This window comes from Macrobrachium rosenbergii, chromosome 47, assembly GCF_040412425.1.
Source record: "Macrobrachium rosenbergii isolate ZJJX-2024 chromosome 47, ASM4041242v1, whole genome shotgun sequence".
Taxonomy (NCBI): Eukaryota; Metazoa; Arthropoda; class Malacostraca; order Decapoda; family Palaemonidae; genus Macrobrachium; species Macrobrachium rosenbergii.
The window spans coordinates 31,676,570-31,704,421 of NC_089787.1; the positions used below are offsets into that span (position 1 = coordinate 31,676,570).

A 27,852-nucleotide genomic window follows, 5' to 3' on the forward strand; every position below is an offset into this window, starting at 1 on the left:
ACTAGTCCAGCGACTCCAGTTGACAGTCTACTCATCAGGGAATTTGATATTAAGCGACATCTGCAGCTTCGTGATTCTATATAAATCACGGTGTGATAAAAAATTTCATATATATATGTATGTATGTACGTATGTATATATACACATATGTATAAATATTACACACACACACACAAGCGCGCACAAACACACACACACATATATAAACATTAAACTTCAATTCATTGAATAATATTAATCTCAAGTATGTAAACTAATTGGACATGAGAGTACTGAGTTTCTTATGTGGAATAAGTACAGTATATCCGATTTAATGGAAATAGGATAACACAGTGGAAGAGATTAGGAACTAACAAAATATTTAATTTTGCTACCTCTTTTGACAGTTCTCATTTCAAACGATAGCTTTTGTGGTTTGTGAGAGAGAGAGAGAGAGAGAGAGAGAGAGAGAGAGAGAGAGAGAGAGAGAGAGAGAGAGAGAGAGAGAGAGACTACGCAAATGATTTAAGTGAAAGTCGAGACATCCAATTTATTTTGGCAGGAATTAACCTACTAAACTTATTTTGTCAAGAACAACCTTACGAAAAACACGAAAGTTTATGTATTTCTAATCGTGTAATTCCTTTAGTTATCTTTTTCTGTTCGAAAATAACATTAAAGCAAGAAAATCTCAAATTTACTTTCCTCACGCCCTTTAACTTTGCCTATTTAGACTCCTCATCATATGATGGATATACTGTATAATGCTGTTCCGAGTTGGAAGTTAAAGTCTATTTCCTCTCTTCTCTAAACATCTCTAGGAGACGTTTCTCTATTCATCGAGCTTACAGGAGGATTTTTCCCTTGAACTGGAAGCCGTGTGAAAGTTGGACGCGGAATGCCCTGCATTTGAAGATTGACGCAAAAGTCCTCAGGCGTACTGTTGCCTCCTTTCTACTTAAAAACGTTCTGTAAAGAGCCTGGCAAATGAAAAATTCCGTAAGAAAAACGACAACACTTTCTAAAAGTCTATAAAGCTTCTCTGGCGGTATTAAAACTCGAACGAAGAGTAAAATGCAACGAAAAATAATGAAATCCTGAAGCAGTACGCTCTTCTTTGACAGATCTAACCTTCCAGGAAACCGTGCGACACTATGCGTATGAAATTCCTTACCAAAGGGCCAAGAGAATGTTGCGCAGGAGCTCTGCATTCTTTGTTCGCTCTCCCCTCCGTGAGAAAAACAAGTTATTTCGTCTCATTTAACAAGGGCCAAGTTGCATTCTCTTGCCAAGATGAGAGCAACTGCGTTTCCCTTTACAGACGGTCTCTTACTCCCTCTTAAGGAACAAAAAATAATTAATCATCGTCATTTCGCTCTCATGGCTTCGTTAAAGAAAATACTCCTTAAAAAAAATGAAGTTGGTGGGGCGGGGGGACCTTCGTTAAGGAGAATATGTTGTTTTTTATAAAATGGACAAATTACTTAAACCTAAAAGCGGTTGGTTTGAGTGACATTTAGAGAAGTACTCTGTTTTAAGGTCGGAAATATTAGGAGGAATTCTCATAACTTTAGATATCTTTGCTGAATTATATAAAATAATTTTTCAGCTTATTACCACGTGAACACTACGAGGAAAGTCAGTACAACCGGAGACAACAGCCATGTACATAGAAAAAAAAGGAGGGTGGGCGTTTACATAAAAGAAGGATGCTAAACATGCTAAATCCATTATTATCAGTATCATTTAAAATTGTATTACCATAAGGTACTTGCATAGGAGGAAAATTTACCTGCTACTTGAATTTCCACAGAACAGAATACTTTCCTATGAAAAAAGAGAAAAACATAGCATTTCAAAAGACAATGTACTCTGATGAAGCTTGTAGATAAAATTTTAAATCTCATTTCTGTACCACAAAAAAGACTATTTACACAAGTTCCCTCAACAAAGATAAATGTTGAAGATTTGCATTACAATTAGACGTCCCCATTACCCAATTCACACAGAATCTACATCATAGAGCATAATTACGCTCGTTTGAAAGGGCAGATATTCACTGGCTCGGCGGCTTCTTGGGACCCTCGTAATTACTTAATAGGGCAGCCAGTGGTGTACAGAATAGCAATTTGGCTACGTACAAGACTAAGAATACGTTTCCTATTCGGGTACGTTTACTTTAAGAGCAAGTTCAGTACCACCCTCTGTTGGGTTTCTGGATCCTCTCTCAACGGAGTTTTCCATATTCATGCCCCCTTCATAAAATTTTTATCTGCGCTACTTGAAATTACTGCAGCACGATCATGGGTTTTATTTATTCCTTGATCGCAGGACAAACCGAACGAATCTTCACAAGGAATTTCATCCATCGGTTTGCAACTTCCCTTTGAAGAATATTTCGTTTAGTAGACTATAGATGAAATGCATATGCGTTTTCCCAAAATGTTTCACTTTCAATAATAATACGTCACCCAAGTTTTGATACATACCTTACGAACACCGTTGGCTACAGACCGAAGACTTTGCCATTATACACAGCCGTTTTGTATTCCTTATTATTATTATTATTATTATTATTATTATTATTATTATTATTATTATTATTATTATTATTATTATTATTATTCTATTATTAGACATTCGAGTTAGTTACTGACACCCACGGTCCGTCTTTTCCCTAAACCTCTTCTTGTATCCCCAACCTTTCCATTGTGGAAATACAAAAATGAAAGTATTAAATGCCTGATGATTTACCGGGTATGCATTAACAAAGGAGTTTTTTAGATTCTTTCCATTGCTCTTTCTCGGTAACTCAGTAATTCCTGATGTGACCCTAACAGTCCTACTAAAGTATAGAACTTGCGTAAAACAGACCAACATCAATACGCCGTGATTTAGATGGTTTTATATCTGCAAATGTAATTGTCTCAATAAGCAAATGGATTGCTAAAGCATAATAATGGAATGACTTTACTTAGGCAGAGGCCTACGTGAATTTCATATGATCATAAAGTGAAATAAGGCGATTTTACACCTAGAAAATTATCAGTCTTACCTATCTGAAAATTAATTATAGGTTTCTATTAGATAACGCAAGGGCAGCTACCAACATACTGATACCAACAACCATTTCAATCTTGAAGATATTCATTTAATGATTTACGGAATTGTATTAGGACGACAAAATAAAATTACTCTCTTAAGACAACTCTAAATCAGGGATGAAAAAAAGCCACAAACCCTTTTGAGTGAATATAAAATGTTACTTATGGAGGGAAAAAAAATTAAGAATCCAAATTGGGCGTAAAGATCTCGAAGGGCACATTAAATATCTGTTCATTCTGTTGTGGTGTAGAATAGATAGGGAAATTAAATAGAAAAGAGAGAGAGAGAGAGAGAGATAGAAGAAAAAGTTAGGAGAGAAGAAGAGAGAAATAAGAGTAAAGAGAGAGGCAAAGAACACAGTGATAACGGCCAAATGCTGTTGTGTCGTTTATCAATACGCGAGATGTTTACATTGCAGTATATCGTGTTTAAGCCATAAAAACAGTCGTAAAAATGGGAAATAATGGCCTCGCGATTGAAGCCAAGCAAAACATGAGTCAGCACAGTCTAAATGCTTACAACAGCTGATTCTATAGCCCCGCCTTCTCCGGAAGGTGTTTTCGTGGAAGTTCAGGAATTTGGGGTTGACCCAAGTGATATACTTCTTCAACCTCCAATCAATTATGTGTGGGAGGGTCTTTCCCACACCCTCCTAAGATCACCTCCTATCAAGTCCTCTAAGGAGAGATTTGAATCACACCCACTACAGTCCTTCCAATCAGCTACTTGAAGGGAGGCCTTGCTGATTAATCCTTCCAATAAGGCTAGAAGGAGGTGGAGATTTACAGATAGCAAGTTTCCTGAGGTTCAACGAGTGAGAGACCGACGAGGAGAGTCAGAACTGTGTCCTTCAAGGGAGAGTACTTCTCCCAATCGCTTCCGTGTTCCCCATATAGACTGATTCAAGAGTGATTCGTTTCTATCATTGTAACTTGTTAATTTTGTACTGATCTTTATAATATTAAGTACTAATTAAAGTGAAGAAATTACCGATCTCGTCTCTATACGCCTTTCTGAGAGATATCAATATTTAAAAAAGAATAAATATACAAAGATAGCACATCATCCGCGAAGCGATCTGAAGGACACCTCGAAAGAAACCAAGGTAAGAAGAGAAAGACTAAATTCTATGCAAACATAAAACGAAGAACGTAAAAAAAAAAGGAACAATAAAATCATTACAATTGGTGGCAGCTAAAGTGGATCCAGAAGGCGAGACGAAACAAACGAACATTAATGAAATTATCAGTGCAATTATTTAAGTTACAGTGAAACGAAATTCTACAAAACGAACTTATATTTTTTTTACGACGACGAACAAAATATATCAGAAGAAATAAAAATACTCCAGCGAATAGCAGCTTACAACAAGAACGTCGAGTGTGAATAAAACAGTTTATTGCGTCCCGAAGCCAAAAACATTTTGAACTGTTACCGTCAACAAACTGAGCAAGACGCCGACAGCGATAATAAGCCCAGTGTTAGCGACATTGCATCGAGTGATTGAAGAAAAACAACGTACAAACTTTCAACAAGATTCCGAAAGCGGAAAACCACAGCGGAAAAACAACGCAGACATAGTGATCCGACAGCGAAACATTCACCGCCGAATGAACAACATTTAGCGATATCACGATATCAACAACACAACACAGTAAGGAATTTACTGTCCAATCTCTCTCTTAATAAATAAGTGAAGATACATTTTTTTTTTGCATCTTGCTATAAGATTGAAAATTAAGAAAACTCTCTCTAGTGAATAAAATTCTGTTTGCATAAATACCAGCATTACTCTCTCTATGATAAATTAATTATTTAGTAAATAATTTAGATAGGGAATTAGCTATTTTTTACTCGGTTGGTGATGATTATTTGAGAAGTTATATATGTAATTTTGTGTACTTATTATAATGAATTTTAATGATATGATGCCCAATTTCATATAAGAATTTATTTTGAGTATTGAAAAAAGGTTTTAATTGTGCACTTGAACTCAATAGAGAATTTAATTTTTTTGTGTGACAATTTGACAAATTGGTTTTAATCTTGGTACAATATAACGAAAATATTTTTTGATTGATGTACTCTGAGTGAAAATTTTTTGTGTGTGGACATGCAACGAGTATTTGATGAATTACTGAACACTGTTAGACATTCACATTACGATTTAAGACCGTCGACAATTAGACGAAGTCGAATTTCAAGACTAAATTCCCACTCCGCTGTAGTGCAAGGAAATACTAACAATAATAACACAAATAACCAGAACCAAAATAGTGTTAATCGTTCTAATACTACTAACAATGATAATAATAGTAACAATACTAATAATACTAATAATACTCGCACATTACAATTTTTTTAATATGAACCAGGCGGCCGTCATAACAACCGCCACACGCTTCTGTGGACAGGTGGATGATTCCAATCCTGACAAAAGCAGACTCAAGCCTATACTGTAAATCATTGGCTAGCAGATGCAGATAGTCGTATAATTTCAGGGGAATAACAGATGAAAGAGCTAAGATAAATGAAGCCTTGTTGCTCGTCAGCTCAGAACATGGAGACGCACATAAAACTTTGAATTCCACAAGTTTTAGCAAACTTAATAACTATGTAGAATTTAAAGAAATTTGTTTATCACTCTGGGAACCAGTAAATCAGACTGACGGTTTATATAACCTAACTAGATTTCTTAACCCACAATATAAAACAATTGCTAATTTGTACGCAAGCGTGGAGAATGCAATAGAGAAAATAAGCGAAGATTTAGAGAAGACAGGTATTACTATAGGAGACAAGGATCAGTTTGGGGCTAGTGCCCAGAAATTAGTTGAGCTACGGCATGTATTAAATTACCTGTCATTTGGAACCATATATAATATTCTTGGAGAAGAGGAAAAGAAAGCTTTCAGAAAAATAAAACTTGATCCCAGAAAAACAAGCCTTCAAACATTGAAGACAATGAGAGAAGAAATCCAAAGGAAAGAGATAAATCTATCCAAGGAATTCATGGGAACAACAGAAGCACAAAATGAAAGGAAAGTCAGAAATAATAATCCTAATTTTAAACTGAATAATAAATTCTATGATAATTCCAGACAAGCAGGAAATAGACCAAATACCTTCCAAGGAAATATGCCCAAAATACTAAAAGAAAATGGAATCCAGATCAAAGGAAGAAACAATCTAACAAAGAGTGGACCACACAAACCTTATAGATATGGTCAAAACTCAAACACAAACACTTCAACCCAAGTGAACTATTCCGCTCAAGGGGCGAGACCCAAGACAGCCTGCGAAAACTGCGGGTATACAAATCATTTTACAAATGAGTGTAGAAAACCTAGAATCTGCACGGTTTGTAAGAAAATAGGACATTTAACAAAGAATTGCTGGTTTAAAAACACAAGAAGGAAATAAAGAAATAGTTGAATTAAGTAGTAACCGCTCAGCATCAAATAAGTCTTCAAATCAATGACATTTTATCCCTACACAGAATACCAAAAGAAAGTCCCTTCAAGAAGATAAATTAAGAGAAGAATTAGCAAATAGGAGAAGTGAAGGTTCATCCGCACTATCCATATTGCAGAGTAAAGAAGTAGTATTTTCCATGGATGAAGAAGAAATAATCAGAAAGGATTTACCTATAATTAAAATTCCAATACAGAATAAATTATGTACTGTCCTTATGGATTCAGGTAGTACTGTAAGCATAATAGATAAACACACATTAACAAGTTACTTAGGCGTTAAAGAAACGCTAATTCAGGGTCAAAGCAAGATAATAAAAGGAGTAGCGGGTAAACAGATAAAAAGTTTAGGCAATGTGAACTTAGAAATAGACCTTTCGTCACATAAAACTGTTGAAAGTTTTATAGTTCTAGAAGACAGGTTCTTTCCCGCACAGGTGTTGTTCTCATATAAATTAATGAAGAAATGTGGAATTATACTGAATTGCCGAGAAGGAAGGATTAACGTTACACAAGATAATAAAAAGAGCGTATGCTTTACGCTTGAAGAAGAAAAGTTTCACCCAAATCTGATCAATTTGTCTGAGACGACTTCAACAAGCGACAAAGACATACAGAAAATAACTTATCATCAAGAGAACAATCAAATTAAAATGAATGGTAACGGAAAGGAGGAATTTCAAAATTACAGACTAGAAAGATAAGATGTGCACATCCAGAAATTATACCCTCCAACAAAAGAAGTGACCCAGAAATAAATAAAGGTGATCTCCAGTGTTCTGAATATGACAAGGAACAAGACATTTATGAGGATAATTATGCAGAGATAAATACAGAACATTATAGCAATGTAGTAATCAGCTATGATAATGAAGGGAAATTAGTAAATGAGGTACTGTTGTTAAAGAAAATAAATAAAGTAGATATAAATGATATAATAGCAGTAACTGAAGAAACTAGTATAGATGCAGAACATTGTTACTTTGCAGAAACAAAAGATGAGGAAGTATGTTGTGTAAGCACTGCTGATGATAATAAAGTACAATTAATACTAAACAGACAGGTAATTTTGCATCCAAAGTGTTTAACAAAAATACATCTAAGGGGAAAAGAAGAGATAGGAGTTAAAGATGTTCTTTTACTAAATGAAGAGTTACCAGAATTTGTCAGAATGGATAATTCTTTAGTCCACATGAAGGGTGATACTTGTGAAGTTTATGTCCAGAACTACTCAGATAACAAACTAACACTTTATGCAGGCATTATCTTTTGTAAAAGGAATACCTATTAACAATCCATTACTAACATTAGAAGAAGAAGCATTTTTCTCTGTAACTGGTCAAACATCTGAATTAAGCAAAGAAGTGAATAAAACAGATTTTCCAGAAAACAAAGATAGATTAATTCAAGTATTAGAAAAATACAGAGATGTAATAGCAATAGAAGGAGATAAATTAGGTAGAACAAATGTCCTAAGGCATAAAATTGTATTAGATGATGGAACAAAACCATTCTTTATTCCTAATTACAGATTACCAATAAGCCAAAGACCCATAGTTGATAATTTGATAGAAGAAATGAAGATAGATGGGGTAGTCATTCCTTCTAAATCTCCATATAATTCTCCATTACTACTTGTTCCAAAGAAAGATGGAAATTGGAGACTTGTGATAGACTATAGAAAGTTAAATTCCAACACCATCCCCGATAGAATGCCAATGCCAGTGATTCAAGATATGTTAGCTCAATTAGGAGGCGCAAGGATATTTTCATCTTTAGATTTACTTAGTGGATACTGGCAAGTACCTTTAGACGAAGAGTCGAAACCATTCACAGCCTTCAGCACACACAAGGAACACTTGCAATTTGAAGTCATGCCATTTGGACTCACTTCGGCTCCTTTAACGTTTGTTAGATTAATGCTTCAAATATTAGGGGATATAGAAAATGTTGCAGTTTACTTAGATGATGTTATCATTTTTAGCAAAGATTTAGAAAGTCACCTCAAAACATTAGAAATAGTCTTGGAAAGATTAAGAAGAGCAGGATTAAAAATCAAATTAAAGAAATGTCAATTCTTAATGAAATCTTTGGAATACTTAGGACATGTAATTAGTGAAGATGGTCTGCGAATGCAAGCAGGCAAGATAAAAGCAATAGTTGAATATCCAGCTCCTACCAATTTGAAAGCATTGAGAAGATTCCTAGGAATGGTAGGCTACTATAGACCTTTCATTAAAGGCTTTGCTACAATAGCCAAACCATTAACAGAATTAACAAAGAAAGATGTCAAATATGAATGGAATAAAGAACAAGAGACAGCTTTCCAAACACTAAAGAGTAAAATGACCAGGAATCCCTGTACTAGTCTACCCAGATTTCTCGAAGGACTTTTACTTAGCCTGTGATGCATCAAGTACCGGGCTAGGGGCTGTATTATTACAAAAAGGACAAAACAAGAATGAGAGCAGTATATTATGCCAGTAGAGTTTTGAATGCTGCAGAGAAAAATTATAGCACAATAGAAAGAGAATGTTTAGCATTATACTGGGGTCTAAGGAAATTTAGACACATAATTTTAGGACATAAAGTCAATGTACTTACTGATCACAAACCAATTTGTGATTTGTTTAAGAAGAGAACTTTTACAAATAACATGAAGTTCAATAGATGGTTCATTAGTGTGTTAGAATTTGCACCAGAATTCAGATATATCCCAGGAAAATTTAATACACTAGCAGATGCACTATCCAGAGCCCAAGAAGAAACAGAGAAATGTATTACCACTAATACTTTTTGTTTTAGCTGTCAAGTGGTAGATTTAGATTTGGAAAGAGTACAAATACAGCAAGGAATGGATACAGAAATCAGGCATATAATAGGACAACTAATGACAGATGAATCTTTAAAACCTGATTTTGTTTTAATCAATGGATTATTGTATAAAAGACCAACAGAGAAGAATGGTTATTCTCGACTATACATCCCGAAAACACTAATCAGAGAAGTTTTAGAACTAACACACTCATACAAGTTAGCAGGACATCCAGGAATCAAAAAGACAACTAGAATCCTAACCAGAAACTATTTTTGGCCCCATTGTAGTGAGGATGCCAAGAACTTTGTACAAAATTGTGTAGTTTGTAATCGACATAAAGGTAACGTAAATCCAAAAGCTCCTCTTGAAAAATACCCATCGGAGTTGAATCCATTTCAGGTCGTATCTATGGACTTTTTAGGTCCATTTCCTACAACTGTTAGGGGAATAAACAAATATTAGTCTTTTTTTTAGACTATCTAACAAGATATGTAGAGATCGTACCAGTAAGAAATAGAGATGCAATTACAGTAGCAGAAGCTCTTAAATCTAGAATTATTACGAGACATTCATGTCCCCAAGTTCTTCTTTCTGATAACGCAGCAGAATTTACTAGTGAACTTTTAAGAAAATTATGTGAATTTTATGAGATAAATAAATGTCAAATCACAGCATATAAACCAAGTTCAAATGGAGCAGTAGAAAGAACGAATCGTAAGATAAAGGATATCCTGAAAACTTTAGTTAAACCTAATACAGAAGACTGGGATTTAGCTTTGGAAGACGTACAGTTTACTATAAACAATACTGTAAATGAGACAGTAGGAGAATCACCACACTACTTGTTATACGGATACGAGAAGAGACTACCAAATACGTTACTAGATGATGCAACACCACCCCGACATACTTATAACTACGATGACTATATTGCCTGGAAAACTAGACGTACATATGAAACGATCAAACAGACGAGGACTAGACTGAAGGAAGCTCAGAGTGTCCAAGCAAAGTACTATGACAAAAATACAGCTAAACCAAAAATTGTAGTAGGTGCTCAGGTATATGTTCAGAATCATGTTCCAGAAGGTCCTAATGTAAAAGTATCCGCAAAGTTCCAAGGTCCTTACAGGGTATTAGAAGTGTTGAAGTTAAATAAGCTAAAGATCATAAGTGAGAGTGATCTAAAGGAAAGAATTGTTCATACCAATCATGTAAAGGTAATAAAACAGACTCTTGGTCCAATAAGAGAATAGTTGAATTATTGAAAGAAGTTGAACAGGAACCAATAAATAACAAATACAATTTAAGAAAAGATAAATTTATGTAAAGTGTTGAACTATTAGATATAAACAATGTGTAGGCATTAAAATACCTCATGTATACAGAATATCTGATAAGGCTTATTCTTACAGATACAAACATGCGGTTCTTCTTGGTTATCATAACACTGCTTTATGTGTCATCTGAGGTGGTGATCCGGAAGGGTGCACTACTAGAGAAAAAGGGATCTGTGAAATTAATAAAGGACTTAGGCATAGTGAGTATTGACATTACATCAGTGCTTATAAATGAAATGACATTGAAAGATGTCCAAAGGGAATTGAAATCATTAATTAGGAAAAGTGAAAATAACAGTGTTTTACCATTGTTGGAAAAACTAGATAATGACATAGGAAGTGTGTTAAATACAAGATCCAAACGATCCCTCTTACCTTTTATAGGAACAGCACTTAATCAATTATTTGGAGTCGCGACAGACTCTAATGTAGAAAAAGAAAGTGCCCGTATAGACAAACTGGAGAAATGGGCAGCAACAAGAGGCATTGTGTTAAATAAGATTATAAGCTCTCAAAACTTAAACAGTGATGAATTGAAAAAAAAATAAAGGAATTTATTAATCAAGTGAACACAAACATTACCAAAGAGATTAAGATAATAACAGATGAACAACATTTAAGTACATTTATGAACAATGTTAGGATTGTATTGCAAGACCATAAAGATCTATTAAATGCCATTTTGTTAGCCTATAAAGGAATATTAAGTCCAACATTAATAAACCCAAGAGAATTAGAGGGCATAATTAGTGATTTTTGGTAGAAGGACATTATACCCTATGGTAAAGGATATAATGGTCTATTATAATTTGATAACCACCAAGGTAGTTAAGAATAAGGTCCTTCTAATTCTACCTTTTAATCAAAAAGAGGCAGATGTACTGATGTCCATACATCCTTTTCCCATGTTGATAAAGGAAAACGTAATTATCTCAAATGTCAACCACATCAATTTTGCATTAGAAGAACATGGACTAATGATGTCATTTATTACTGATGCTCAATTAAGAGATTGTATACTTTTGAAAGATAAAGAGTATATTTGCAACCTTGACAACCTGTATGAAACTACTAATGCCTATCCTTGTGTTCAAGAAATAATTGAAAACAAGAATCAAGAGACAGTACTGTGTACACAATTATCCAAACATGATTTTGTTTCCATTATAGTAGAACAGTCAGTTTTTGTGTTTTCACTAAGTTCAGTAACAGCAACTATTAATTGCCATAATGTAAGTACTGAAATTAATTTCAATAATGTCCATGCTTTTGATAAGACTTGCAAGTTAGTTATTCCTAATAAATTATATTATGAACCTCATGTCTTCACAGAAATCACAATCCATAAAAATAAGCCCTACATGAACTACTCTAGTGAAGTTAAAGAATTTAAACTGTCTCAGTTAGAGTTAAAACAAATAAATGAGTTGGCTTTAGTAGATGAATTTTTCTATTACAAAGAAAACGTTTCACCAATTCTGTCTCTGTTCAATTTGGTCATAATCATTATTGTAATAATAGTGTTTGCAATTTTGGTCAAACGTGTGGTAATTTCAAATATTGAGCAGATTATAACAGAAATAAAGAGGACCAATGAAGAGTAAAATGATCTTTTACACATAATTTGCTGCTGAATTCTTTATGTATTATTATTGGCATTGTGTGTTAAAACAATTAACCATTTTACAGTATAACAATTCATTATATGTATATATATGTATGTATATGTATCTCTTTTGATTCATAATGTAATGTATGTGAATTTTCTACCATATATTCTTAATTGACTTTTTTGCATTAGTGCATTGACACAGTTTGTGCAATTTAAATATTTTTTGAGAATTGACTTGATGGGCAATCATATAAATGCTTTATTTTATTTGTGATTTTGCAATCATCCATTGAAATATATTCTTTTTGTCACACTGAGGGCAGTGTGAGGTAGCGTGACCGAGTGATGTTGTGGTGTAGAATAGATAGGGAAATTAAATAGAAAAGAGAGAGAGAGAGAGAGATAGAAGAGAAAAAGTTAGGAGAGAGAAGAAGAGAGAAATAAGAGTAAAGAGAGAGGCAAAGAACACAGTGATAACGGCCAAATGCTGTTGTGTCGTTTATCAATACGCGAGATGTTTACATTGCAGTATATCGTGTTTAAGCCATAAAAACAGTCGTAAAAATGGGAAATAATGGCCTCGCGATTGAAGCCAAGCAAAACATGAGTCAGCACAGTCTAAATGCTTACAACAGCTGATTCTATAGCCCCGCCTTCTCCGGAAGGTGTTTTCGTGGAAGTTCCAGGAATTTGGGGGTTGACCCAAGTGATATACTTCTTCAACCTCCAATCAATTATGTGTGGAGGGGTCTTTCCCACACCCTCCTAAGATCACCTCCTATCAAGTCCTCTAAGGAGAGATTTGAATCACACCCACTACAGTCCTTCCAATCAGCTACTTGAAGGGGAGGCCTTGCTGATTAATCCTTCCAATAAGGCTAGAAGGAGGTGGAGATTTACAGATAGCAAGTTTCCTGAGGGTTCAACGAGTGAGAGACCGACGAGGAGAGTCAGAACTGTGTCCTTCAAGGGAGAGTACTTCTCCCAATCGCTTCCGTGTTTCCCATATAGACTGATTCAAGAGTGATTCGTTTCTATCATTGTAACTTGTTAATTTTGTACTGATCTTTATAATATTAAGTACTAATTAAAGTGAAGAAATTACCGATCTCGTCTCTATACGCCTTTCTGAGAGATATCAATATTTAAAAAGAATAAATATACAAAGATAGCACATCATCCGCGAAGCGATCTGAAGGACACCTCGAAAGAAACCAAGGTAAGAAGAGAAAGACTAAATTCTATGCAAACATAAAACGAAGAACGTAAAAAAAAAGAAAAATAAAAACATTACAATTCTTCCCGTATCAGATTTCTCTGGCCTTCTGCTTAATGGAACAGGTTTAAAATAGATCTTCGCGTCAACAATGAAAATTAATGAAGTCGGTCTTATGATTCAATATTCTCCATTAAATCATTTACCAACACGCAAATACTGCCTATGCATTTACATGCACATGCTTTAGGAGAGGCTTACGCCAGTAAGGGCACTAGCTCACACGAGCAGCCTGTAGAGTAGAGAGATGATCTGTTTAAAATACACATCTCTACGTAAACAACAGGACTGTCTACACTTTCCTCTCCACTTACTGAGTCTACTGTATCGGAGGGAGGACATCTGAGGCCAAACGATAGAACTAAGATATACGTGAAAATCACACTTTATCAATTTCATCTGTCCTCATTCTGTTGCAGACTTATGGACTAAAAAGTACTTTTTTCCATTTAATGACTACTGATGGTAAAATTTCACTGAGGCTTTGGTTTGAACAACTTACAAAGAATAACAACTTTACTTCTCGCGTCTTGTTATTGCATTAAGGTTTTTTGTGGAGTCATAGTATAAATATACTGCCCCGAGAGAGAGAGAGAGAGAGAGAGAGAGAGAGAGAGAGAGAGAGAGAGAGAGAGAGAGAGAGAGAGAGAGAGATGGAAATTTCTCTATGCTTTCTAAGACAGAGTGGATATTATAAAAAAAAACTGAATATATGACAGGCTTTAAAGCAGTTCGTGTACTAAAAACCGTTCTCTTGGAAAAGAACCACAATCTTGAAGATGAAATGGTTACAGGCCTCTTTGTAATCTTTCGAATGATACGCATAAATAGGTTGAAAAATCAAAACGACTGACGCTCAGGCGTTCATTTACAAGTAAAGGCAATAAACTAAAACACAGAACAAAGAAATCAAACCAACACAAACTTTATCAAAAAGATGTGTCTGTGCAGTGGGAAAATATATATCCTGTGACAAAGCAACCCCGAGAGAAAGACCAAACAGAGCATTTGTACGCCCTGAACCATTAGGAGAAACGTTATCTGAAATGCACCTCCAGACCAATACGAGTAATTGGATGGAAAGAGAATCTTGAAATGCAGCAGTAAAAGCTTACAATTACCGCCTGAAGAATCTGTAATGATACCTAGTATAGTGGCAAACTCTTTTCAAGCGTTTGCGTAAAACTACGAGTTTTTCCATTGGGGAAATAAGATATGAAGGCCTGTCAATGAATATAAACTACGTAATGAGAACCAATCCCGGCTCTAACAGCTCTTAATATATGATGAAATTTCCCTTCTGAAACGTTCCTATTCGTAACACCAACTCAACTTTGAGGACGTTATCTGCAATATATTGACCTTGAAACGTTTTCTTCGCTAACGCATCTCTTTTTTTAGTTTCAATTACGATCAGTATCGAATATAATAATTAACGATATACAGTGTTCTCCAGCAGATACTATCTAAAATGTCTTTCCTGGAAATTTAATCTTAAACAAAATGAAAATTTGGCAACAACACGGGTTTTTTAAGCATTCACATCCAACAAAATTTTTTATTTGTCCCTGCCAGAAATTGGATGGGTTCACTTTTGAAATCCGTTCAAACGACATCATCAAATCTTCTTAGGATGTAATGGCGAAGGGTAAGCCGCCTGCAGAAAGAACCAAATACATCCTATTATACGTGAGCGTAAAAGAAAAATAGAGGCAGTGAAGCGAAACATCCCAAAACGGTCCACAAGTGACTTGAAATTTGAGAACCGCGGTCCTCCCCGATATTCCTCCAAGCGATTCATCCTTTCCACAGCGCCCGCTGTGTCTATTTCCGCTCGTGCTGTGGAATGGCTGAAATGCAGATGAATTGGAAAGGGAATCTCCCGTTTCCAGCGCGGTTCAAAGGATGCGACGTTGTATCACGATTTTACCCGGAACATAACGAGGACCACTAAGTTTCGGATACAATGGGCGACTTTCAGCATTCCTAAAAGAGTCGAGGATTACTGAGAGGAACGTAAAATGAACAGGTAAATGTGTGTTGTTGCAAGTCAGTGGGCGTTTCGCATGCACTTAGAAACAGATAGTAACTGCTCTTTCAGGAGGAGGTTCGGCAGGTTCCGGATGACATTCCGATAATTACTGGAAAACTCAGTTGTTAAGGAAAAACAAACAAACAATGCACACATATATGCATATATATACATACATATACATATATGTGTATATATATGTATATATATACATATATATATATATATATATATATATATATATATATATATATATAAATATTTATATACATATATATATTTCTTAGTAAGTACTGACAACATTTCCCTCTTTATAATTTTATATTCAGTATCTTATTTCTACAATAACTGTTCCATTTACCTGTACTTTGATATGACTACATCTGAACTTAACAGGAAAAGTTACGTTAACTAAGATAGTTTAGCTGCAAGATATTTTAGGGTAAAACAGAATGAGGCCGAGAAAATTTTCGCTATATATTTTCCACAATGTTAAATCAGATGTGAATAAGAGAGAGAGAGAGAGAGAGAGAGAGAGAGAGAGAGAGAGAGAGAGAGAGAGAGAGAGAGAGAGAGTCCTATCGAGGATATCCTTCTTACAAAGGGGTAAAGTTTTCCTTCAGGAAAAAGAAACCAACAAGAATAATTTTGTGGATGCATTTGTAGCTTCACACGCCCCATGAAATAAATTCTTTAAATCCGCAAATGTTACAGCATCTTAACATCTCTGTAAGGTTCAAAAGCTATGCCCTTAGCATCAATTATGCCGTGTAAAACACGAAACATTTAAGTTATAACTAGCAATGTTCACGAACATCCGCACAGTATGTATAATAAACGTCGGCTTTCATTCTAATAAATTCTAGGAACAAAGACTGGCTTAAAATATAGCAAAATTTACTAAATAGATGAGGAAATCATGAAAATAAACAATAGGATAAGGGTTACATTTCCAAATTAGTCTTAGAAATCTTTCTAGTGAATTTTAAAGAGGAAAGAAAGTTGACAGTGATGGTAATAATAATATATGTACATACATATACATATACATATATATATATATATATATATATATATATATATATATATATATATATATATATATATATATATATATATACAGTATGTATGTATGTATATATATATATATATATATATATATATATATATATATATATATATATATATATAAACTGATGAAATACTTTTCACCCCCACATTGACATTCAATGGGTTAATACTCGAAATAATTTAAGCGAGTTCCGGTCATTGAAACGACTAGGCCTAACAGAAATGCGACCCACGCCTAAGCTAAACGCCAATAAAATAATACTAAGCTCTACAGAACCCAATTGCTTCTCTTGTACAGATAACCTAATCCAAGCTAGAACGACCTAAACCCAAGGCCAACGTCGCAATGTATTTCCTCAAGACGGTTACGGCCGAAAGTGGATAATAACGACGAAGAGAGAGAGAGAGAGAGAGAGAGAGAGAGAGAGAGAGAGAGAGAGAGAGAGAGAGAGAGAGAGAGAGAGATTCTATCTCTCTCTAAATGAAGTGTAACATTCCTTACCTTAAATTAAGCCGTAAATGAGGCAGTACATCTACACACACATATATAGTACATATATATATATACTGTATATATATATACATATATATAGATATGTATATATATACAAAGTATATATATAGTACATATACATGTATATAAATATACATATACACACGAACACATATATATGTGTGTGCGTGTTTGCGTGTGAGCATGTGTGAGTGTGTACAAGCGCACACTAACAAACCTACGGAAGTACTATTGCATTTATACATGTCAACCATGAAAAAAATATCCCAAAAATTTAAAACAAACATTAAAAATCTAATAAAAAAATGCACATGTATGAAAACCTTCACCCACCCCTCTCTCAAGTGTTAATACCGACACGCCCTTTCCTGACCGATAATTATCCCGACAGTATAAAATTCAGATCTCACTTGTTTGCCTAAAAAATTATCATCAAAAGCATTGTTCCCAAACGATTCTCCTTTCATGCTATAATCACCGCCAATATTTCCCATTCGAACAATAAGTCTTAAATGTCACAAAATGCAGTGAATTAATTTGCATAAAAATCGGATAACTGCTCCTATTCGAGCGAATTCAATGGACGTAGTGAGATCAACAAGCAAATATGGTATTAATTATGGGTCTGATTTTTTCATTCATTTATGGTACTCTGAAATATTTTATATATAAAAATCCCTTCCAAACAACAGCCTTTTACGTGCAGCAATGAATATTCACCACAAGGCCCTAATATAGACCATTGCAGCCATAAGTTCAAATATAAATTGTTCAAAATATTTTGTTAAAAATAGATTGAAAAAAATGTATTCGTTACACCAACTTCATGGTTTCTCATAGGGATAGCCCTTTTGGAAATTCATTACAAAATTCTCTATTTGTGTGAAAATGTAGATATACATTTTTTTTCATGCTTGTAAATATAGTAATATCATGTGCTCAAGGATATAGTATAAATATTTTTTTGAGTTATTTTAAAGATTAATATTCTATATACATACAGCACAAATATATTTATATATTTATATAGGACTTTAACTTTTAACTACTACATATATATATATGAAATATAAAAACACCCTATCATGCTTCTCAGTTATCTTTTTTTGAAAGATGAAATGTATTTGTAAAAATATTTACAGAGCTTAAGCTCTGTAAATATTTTTACAAACACATTTATGGATCCTTCTTTTGATTATATATATATGTTGTATATTTAGAGACAAGATATACCATTATGGATCCTTCTGCTGATTATATATATATATATATATATATATATATATATATATATATATATATATATATATATATATATATATATATATATATATATGACTGTGAAATATTTTCTGTTAAAACAGAATTCCACCAAATATAAGGCGTTTCTATTGGACTCCCTTATATTATATATATATATATATATATATATATATATATATATATATATATATATATATATATATATGTATATATATATATGTATATATATATATATATATATATAGAGAGAGAGAGAGAGAGAGAGAGAGAGAGAGAGAGAGAGAGAGAGAGAGAGAGAGAGAGAGAGACTTTAGATTCATCTCTAATGAAAATATCCTTTATGTATTTGAAAAGTATTTAATAAATAAAATGAAATAAAATAAAATACATCTCCATTAAACCTCAAAATGTTACAACCGCAACTTTATCAGTAGCTACGGGAAGGAATATTTGTATAAGGCTTCCTTGAACTGCCTAAATTTATACCTATCAAAAAACAATAGTAACTGAAACAACGTGCCACTTTACATAAATCACTCCTTTCGCAAACCTAGAACCAAATAAGTCTGCCAAACTTGCTCACTTCTTCCAATAAGGAAAAGTTTCGGAAGGACATGCCACCTTTTATAAAGGGACGAAAAGTCGGATCTGCACAACACCAGGTATCATGAGGCTTTCTGGAGACTGTAAAAGATATGGGACGCCTTCAAAGTTAATAAACTGGGATAAAATAAAACACTGATACCGTATGGTGAAAGGAAAATTGAGAGTAGAGGAGGTTTTAAAGGTGTAACAGGAGGAAAACCTCGAAGTTGCAGCATGAAACAATTGTTCAAAGAAGGTGGAAAGTAAGATGGAAGAAAGAGGATACGAACGGAGGTACAGTAAAAGGAATGAAAGGAGTTGCAGCTAGGGGCCGAAGGCACTCTACAAAGAACCTTAAGTAATGCCTACAGTGCACCGCGTGAGTTACACTGACGGCACTAACCCCCTACGGAGCTGAAACCGTATGAGTAAACGAAAAATGAATAACAAATTTCAAAGACAATCTCAGTCACAAATGACCTGAACTCACTTCTGAACTGTGGAGGTGTATAGGATTCTCTGCCTGTATATTTTAACCTTGTACCGTCTGGATTTAGATAATTAAGTACGATTATTTAGTCGAATCATTAATCCTAGCTATTCAATTTAATGAAGAGTAATATACAATATATTAAGTTGTGCAGTAACTGGAACTACGGCATATAAGTGATAGGTAACACTTCTCCCGAAAAGATATTTCACTCATAAATATTATTACAATAATGTCATTCATTTCACAAACAGTATTTTGTGTACTTTGATTTTAGATATACCCAATTCTGAACACCCGCCATAAAGGACAGACCCAAATAGCTTTGAAGATAACTTGTGCCTGTCGCCTTTACTGCTCAGCACTGGCCATGAATTTCCAGTTGGCGGTCATTACATTATACGATAGTCCATAACTCTCAGGTAAATGACCATAATTACCCGTAATACGTGGACATTCGGCATAAATGCCTCCACGCGAAATGTGACTGGATCCCCAACGTTGAAAATATAACACTAATTCCATACAGAATCTATCAAAATATACCGAGTGGAGTTTTTTCCTGTACAGTAACCTGCAAAAAGATGGGCTAGTGTTGATGACTTCGTGTCCATAAAAAGGACTCACAAAATAAAATTACGGTAATTACAACAACAGAAGTAACACGGAAAAGGAAATATCACTTTTAAAGCGTTACAAGAGATACTGAATGAGGACTTCGAATTTATCAACCACGACAAGCTATGCCTCTTAACATGCACGAAAAAAATATAATACAGGCCTATATATATAATATATATATGTATATATTATGTACATATGCACACACATATATATATGTATATATATATTATATATATATATATATATATATATATATATATATATATATATATATATATATATATATATATATATATATATATATATATGAATTACAGAGAGAGACAGAGAGAGAAAGACTTCGAAGTTAATTTTGTACACCATAGCTTAACCAAATATAATCTTACTTTAAATGAACATAAAAGCTGTAAACTAAAGTATATAACTACAATGTTACTTTCTATACCAAAAATGAAAACACACAGGCTTCCATTAGAAAATGCGAAACCTTCATATGAGTCCTTGAAGCTTTCAAGCTCTTTCCTGGGACTTTTATTTTAATAAAATAACATTACGCTTCCAAGAGAGAATATGTGGAGTTACTCTTGCGGGAGAGGAAAAAGTCTTGCCCTGCAAATGGACACGGTTCTTCTTGAGAGAGAGAGAGAGAGAGAGAGAGAGAGAGAGAGAGAGAGAGAGAGAGAGAGAGAGAGAGAGAGAGAGAGAGAGGCGCTATTGTTAGTTGAATTAGGTAACATTTTTGCAGTAAAATCAAAATACCCATAAACATTTACACAGTAAAATCAAAATATCCATAAACATAGTAAATCTATCGATCTAAAAAGGTAAAAATAAAGTGTAAACAAAATAATGAAACAACGCCAATATTTTGTTAAATATAACATTTCCTTTCTACTCACGATGTTTCAGAAACTAACTAAACCATTAATTCGAGTTTTTCAGCTTATAAAAGGAAATTTATTTTCTGATGGCTCTACAAGATCTGAACTATATTACATCACTAGCAACTTCAGACTGTAAAAATAAAGATAGCGCATAATGCAAAATAATATCTAGCTAAAAAGTTTAAGTTTAAACGAAAAAACATTGCCAGGGGAGTTTATATATTCAAAAGAGGATAATAGTGAATGTCTGAACGTAATATTACAATGTTTTGAACAGCAATTACTAATAAGGGTTTAGCCTGTTAATGAGTTCAGCTGCAGACATAAGCACAAACGCTGAATGATTCATATACAACAAAATAAAACTCTTCAGGCAACACAGCTATTTTCTATCATTTAATTTTCGTGTAGCGGACTAATCAATTAAAGGCAACATTTCTCATTGTATCACGTACGTAGAATAATACTTACACTAAAACACTCAATAAAACATTAAGCGCTCAACGAATCATTGGAGAGAGAGAGAGAGAGAGAGAGAGAGAGAGAGAGAGAGAGAGAGAGAGAGAGAGAGAGAGAGAGAGAGAGGGAGTTCCTAGTCTCTTTAGACCCCACCCCTGTTCATGTTCCACTGCTTCAAACAGAGATCCTGGAATTCTGGAATTAGGGTGATGGGGGGGAGGAGGCCTACCACAGGAGGCATAGTATCTGCCCTACTGGAATATTCTCTCGTCCTTGTAGCCTAACCATCTGACCAAGATGGTTTGGCTACTACTAAAGGAAAGGTCATACCAACTTAGATGGTAATTCTGTAATAGTAGGGGCTAGGGGATTTAGTCTTGCCATTGCTCTTTGATGTTTGAATTAACTCTTTAGTACAACCAATGCTCATACATACATACATATATATATATATATATATATATATATATATATATATATATATATATATATATATATATACATATATATATATGTGTGTGTGTATACAAATATATATATATATATATATATATATATATATATATATATATATATATATATTATGTATGTATGTATGTATGTGTGTATCTATGTATGTGTATAAATATAGATAGATATTTGTACAGTAGTATAAATACATCATCTTTTGTCTCTGTATGTGCATACAAATAATGGTCGAGGAATGCCACTGGACATAACTTTGATAACATTAAACAACCAATGCCCGCTCGATTCAAAGCGTAACAATACAAAAATAAGCATTGGTTTCCCATGAATATTAGAACAAGAAAAGGCGCTCTCAAACTAACTTTATCGGCGGATCTGCTCAACTGTTCAAGAACTTCTCCCTTTTCTTATCAACATATAATACAATATTTCATCCCCAACAAGAGTTACTTCTCGAAACGACGCAGTGGTTGCCATAAGCATCCGACGAAGCGCAAGACTTTTCGTAAAATATTATACATCCCGGATAAAAGTTATGGTAATGTATTCCATATCCCAGACTTATACCAAAGTAGCCTACATGTCTCGACGATTCAATATCCTTTGTTTTAGAAAGTGGAAGAGTCGTCTGCTTGGGCTTTGATTTGGGGGGAAAGAATTTCATGCTTGTCATATATACATAATATATATATATATATATATATATATATATATATATATATATATATATATATATATATATATATATATATATATATATATATATATATATATATATATATATATATGAGCATTAAGCTACAAATGTCCTTTAATATCCAATTCGCTCTACCTCGGAAATAATATATTTTTAAATATGTTACCCAAAGGGAATTTTTAGTTGATAATAAGTTCGTCGTCTCGTGGGCTCGAACCACAGAACAAGAACTCAGGACTACAGTGACGCCCTGAACCACACGGCCATCAATGCTTGTATATTAATCACGGTGATGTGATAAAATTCATTTATATATAATATATATCTATACATATATATATATAATATATATAAAATTATAAAAACATATACAATATAATATAAATATATGTACATATATATACACATACATATATTCTCTAGAAAGTTCAACACGCGTATTAAAAAGTGTGTTAAGTGTAGGGTTACTGGCAATGCCAGAAAAATTTTTTGTTTTTTTTTAATTGAAAAGAAAATCACGATTACACACAATGAGCAATGAAAAAATTCCAAATAAGCAAACCATCTTATCACAAAGTTGGTGTTTTACCCAATTACCTAAATTCATCCTACCATGGATTTCAAAACGATGAAAAAAATACACCAATTTTCCGAATTTTTAATTTTAAACCATTTAAAGCAGTACTGAATCTTTCTCCTTTGAGATTTCACATGTTAGTCCCGCGGTTAATTACTGTCATTAGTTCTCTTCATAATGTGAACACATTTCAGGCAACGAACCGAAAGGTCATTAACTTGCCTTGCAACCTTCCACAGAACTTGCCTTGCAACCTTCCACAGAACTTGCCCAAGCACGGAAAAGCAAGCCCGTCTATTTTTATACAGGACAGAGAGAGAGAGAGAGAGAGAGAGAGAGAGAGAGAGAGAGAGAGAGAGAGAGAGAGAGAGAGAGAGCGAATGGGGTTTGCTACTCAGGTGAGTTGCCTCAAATGTGAAATGCATTACCCGAACTTCTTGCACTTCTTGGGATGTTTATGTAAAAAGGGAGGAAAACAGAAGAAAGGGGTGGAACTTAATATATATGACAAGTTAAGAACAAGTACGTTGATAAGTAACGACACAAGCACTACTCAATCAAACGAAAGCGTGTAATTAACAGTGAAGAAAAATATACAAAACTTACAAAAATAAATACACGAAAGAGAGCTTCAGCATGTCCTCCAGCAAGGTATAAAAAAAAAAAAAAGAACGGAAGGCCATGATGGTACAGAGGCTAAGGCGCACCCCAAGAAACTGAACTCGAATTTTATAGATAATACTTAAGAAGCTCAACAGTCCATTGCACCTGCATGGACACTCCAATCACTTAACTGCAAGGACGGGGCTTTTTAATCGTTCCCAGCTAATCAGAGAGAAAGAGAGAATATTCTATAGCGACAAAACTCCACGAATCACCAAATCTTAATGGGTCCTACAAAACGCGAACCTTCCGAGAACGATAACGACTACATTGAGGAAACCAGAGCAATAAAAACACGGAGGAACAGACTATTTTCAGCCAATTATTCACCAGAGACAAGCAGGGAAGGGATTAAAATCCCTCTGGCAACGTGGCCACGCTAAAATCCAAACAGAGAGGTGCAGATTCGCTCGCATCCTCTTCTTCCTCCTAATAAAATCCTATATCTGCTTTAACCTTCCTCGAAGGATACGGGACACGGGAGAGCAAGGATGCTGTTGGAGAAGGATGCTGGAGGAAGCGGTGCAATGAAAGTAACGGGGGGAGGATGAGAAATGGGAAATGAGAGAGAGAGAGAGAGAGAGAGAGAGAGAGAGAGAGAGAGAGAGAGAGAGAGAGAGAGAGAGAGAGAGATGTTAGAGGAAGAAAGTAATGGGAACTAAAAATAATGGGGAGAGGAAGAGAAATGGGGAAATGAGAGAGAGAGAGAGAGAGAGAGAGAGAGAGAGAGAGATGCTTGTTACCATGGCAACGGCTACAGTTACCTGAAAACACCAGTGGCAGGATGGTCTCCCAGAAGCGATCCTACCAGGTAGAAAGGATGGAAGGAGAGATTGCAACTAATCATATCGGATGGAAAGGTGACAAGAACTGCCAGGAAGGGGAAGGGAAGGGGAGGGGGTGTTTCCAGACGACTACTGAGGAGGGGAGGGGGAGGGGTTGTGTTGGTTGGTCGCCGGGTACGAAATCAAGAAGAACTACGACCATACAAGGTGAGGAAATAATGTGATTCATGTGACTGAATGCTGTTATTCTCTCCCATTCCACTGTAAGTTCAAAGAATTGATAGAGATAGAAATGCAAACACAATAAAAATAAATAATAATAAACGGCAAATAAATTTCAATCAAAAACATCATTAATGTTAAACTATTCGCATGTATGGATGGTACTAACAAAAGAAAAAAAAGAGCATCATATACCATCATCCATCTAAAATTTTTCATTCTCTCAACCCATAAGGAGGTGGGGGGGAGAGGGGAACAACATGGATCCACCTTTGGAAAACTCTTACGCAACTACATGCTATATCCATCCATATGGTTTGCAACCCTGTGGTTTTAACCCCTTAATTGCATCGTTCTAGATGAAGTTTGCTTTACTCAAGAGCAACAACAACGAAAGGACACTTCAGATGGTTAAGAAACTTAAACCTATACCCAACACTCCGCACACGCGAATATAATAATAATAATAATAATAATAATAATAATAATAATAATAATAATAATAATAATAATAATAATAATAATAATAATAATTCGGATTCCGAATAACTGATTTATTGAAATTTAATTCTCTTTCAACAAATCAACCCTTAAGAAAGACTACTAGGCATAAACACAAATTATAATTCTGGCTCTATAACAAAATAAACAAACCAGAATGTATTAGAAAAATTCAAAATATGAATGGACAGTCCCCCATTACCTTATGTACAACCTAGTTAAGAAGAGGAACATCTAAGGAAATCATTCTCTTCGGCCTACTCCTACTCATGGACTAATCAAATTATAATTCTGGGTCTAGAACAAAATAGACAAACCAGAACATATTAAAAACATGTATGGATAGTCCCCCATTACATTATGTTTAACCAAGTCAAGAAGAGGTACATCTAAGAGGAATCATTCCACCTCAGCCTGCTCCTCATGAACTAATCAAATTATAATTCTGGCTCTACAACAAAACAGACAAACGAGAACATATTACACACATGTAGGGATAGTCTCCCACTGCATCAAGTTCAACCAAGTTAAGAAGAGGAACATCTAAGGGAAATCATTCGTCTACCTCATCAGCTTTTCTTACCCATGAGCCGAGAGACTCCACTCTTTTCTTGTTCATAAACAGGGCGTATTGCGGAGGTCTCTCCAGCGCACCAAGAACAATGCTTTAATACCAGGGAGTGCACCCTGACGAGCAGTCTTCACAATGGGGCCATCGGCTACAAGTAGACACCTGAGGTTGAAAGTTACAGAGATTATGGAACGGGGATGCGAGTCTGACGAGACGGAACCTCTTTCCTCTCAAAATTTCTGAATTATACCGTCTTCTTTACTATCCTCGTGACAAAATCAGCATAAAAACACAGATCCATTCATATCTATATATGAATGGATCTGTGTTTTTTGCTGATTTTGTCACGAGGATAGTAAAGAAGACGGTGTAATTCAGAAATTATAATATATATATATATATATATATATATATATATATATATATATATATATATATATATGTATATATATATGTGTGTGTGTGTGTGTGTAAAATAACAGAACTCAATTTAACCAGGATGATATCTAACAGAAACATTTTTACGGCTACCGGACGATGGGGACAGACTAGTCCTTGAAAGCATATAACTTTTTTGTAAATAATATCTCCATTAGATGACATCCTGTTTAAATGAGGTCTTGGTATTCTTTGTATATATATATATATATATATATATATATATATATATATATATATATATATATATATACATATACACATAAATTCAAACTTGACCATTTACACAATTGTACTGTGCATTCACACAAAGAATACCAGGACCTCATTTAAACAGGATGGCATCTAATGGAGATTTTATTTACAAAAGTTATATCCTTTCAAGGACTAGTCTGTCCCCATCGTCCGGCAGCCGTAAAAAATGTTTCCATTAGATACCATCCTGGTTAAATCGGGTTCTGTTATTTTACAAACACACATACACACACACACACACACACACACATATATATATATATATATATATATATATATATATATATATATATATATATATATATATATATATGCACATCAGGATACCATAATACACTTAAGCAACACTGACACAATTTAGACACCTGCATATAGAACCATGCATCCTCTGAAACCCTCCTCAGGAATTAACAGGCGAAACTGAAAAAGTGTAATCAAAGAAAAATCGTCAAACTGCCTTCCCCAGGGTAGGCAAGGCTTTCCACTGGTTCTAATGAAACCAACGACATTCAATGGGCAACGAAAAGGCAACCATGGAAACCGACTCGCTTTGGTTCAAGTCCCTTTCATTCCATTTGCTTCGGATGGATATTCGTAGCTTTTGATCTGAAGATGCCTTGAACTGGTGCGTCTGCATGATGCTATATACACAGACGTCAACAAAATATGGTAAGGATATACAACCAAATGCATTACTAACATAACAGGACGTAAGATTTAGGGTATAACTATTGAAGAAAAAGAAACGTCAAAGGAAATTCCTTTGACCTCATGTATTTTATCAAAAGCTTCGTGGTATAAAAAAAAAATATTCGCAAAGAGAAAAAGAAAAAAAAAATAATAGAAAAATTTAAGCATTCTAAACACATAATTATGAAATACAAACCAAATCTCAATAACTAATGAAAGTCCAAAATAAAACAAAAATGTTTTGAATGTTACGATGCTCCTTACTCGCGAATTCGGAATGAATGCATTATCAGCAACGAGGGAATTATCGTACCTCATTTTCTTTTCTCAGTGAGGGGAGGCCTCGAGGGGTAATAAGCATGAAGTTATGAATGGTTCACCATGATGCTTTTCCTCAAGCGCATTTGAGGCATCCTCAGAAGAGGTGGAGGATGGAGGAGGAGTTTGGGGGAAGGGGAGG

The 27,852-nt window shown here is 34.4% G+C and overlaps 1 protein-coding gene and 1 long non-coding RNA gene across 9 annotated transcripts in view; one reads left to right on the forward strand and one right to left on the reverse strand.

Annotated features, from left to right (window-relative positions):
- Window positions 1-27,852, reverse strand: part of LOC136830731 (otoferlin-like) — a 722,463-nt gene that overhangs the window by 579,359 nt on the left and 115,252 nt on the right. The window lies entirely within an intron of this gene.
- On the forward strand, window positions 3,920-12,735 carry LOC136830730 (uncharacterized). The gene is made up of 2 exons (XR_010850728.1): window positions 3,920-4,738; window positions 10,791-12,735. It is a non-coding gene; the product is annotated as an uncharacterized lncRNA (long non-coding RNA).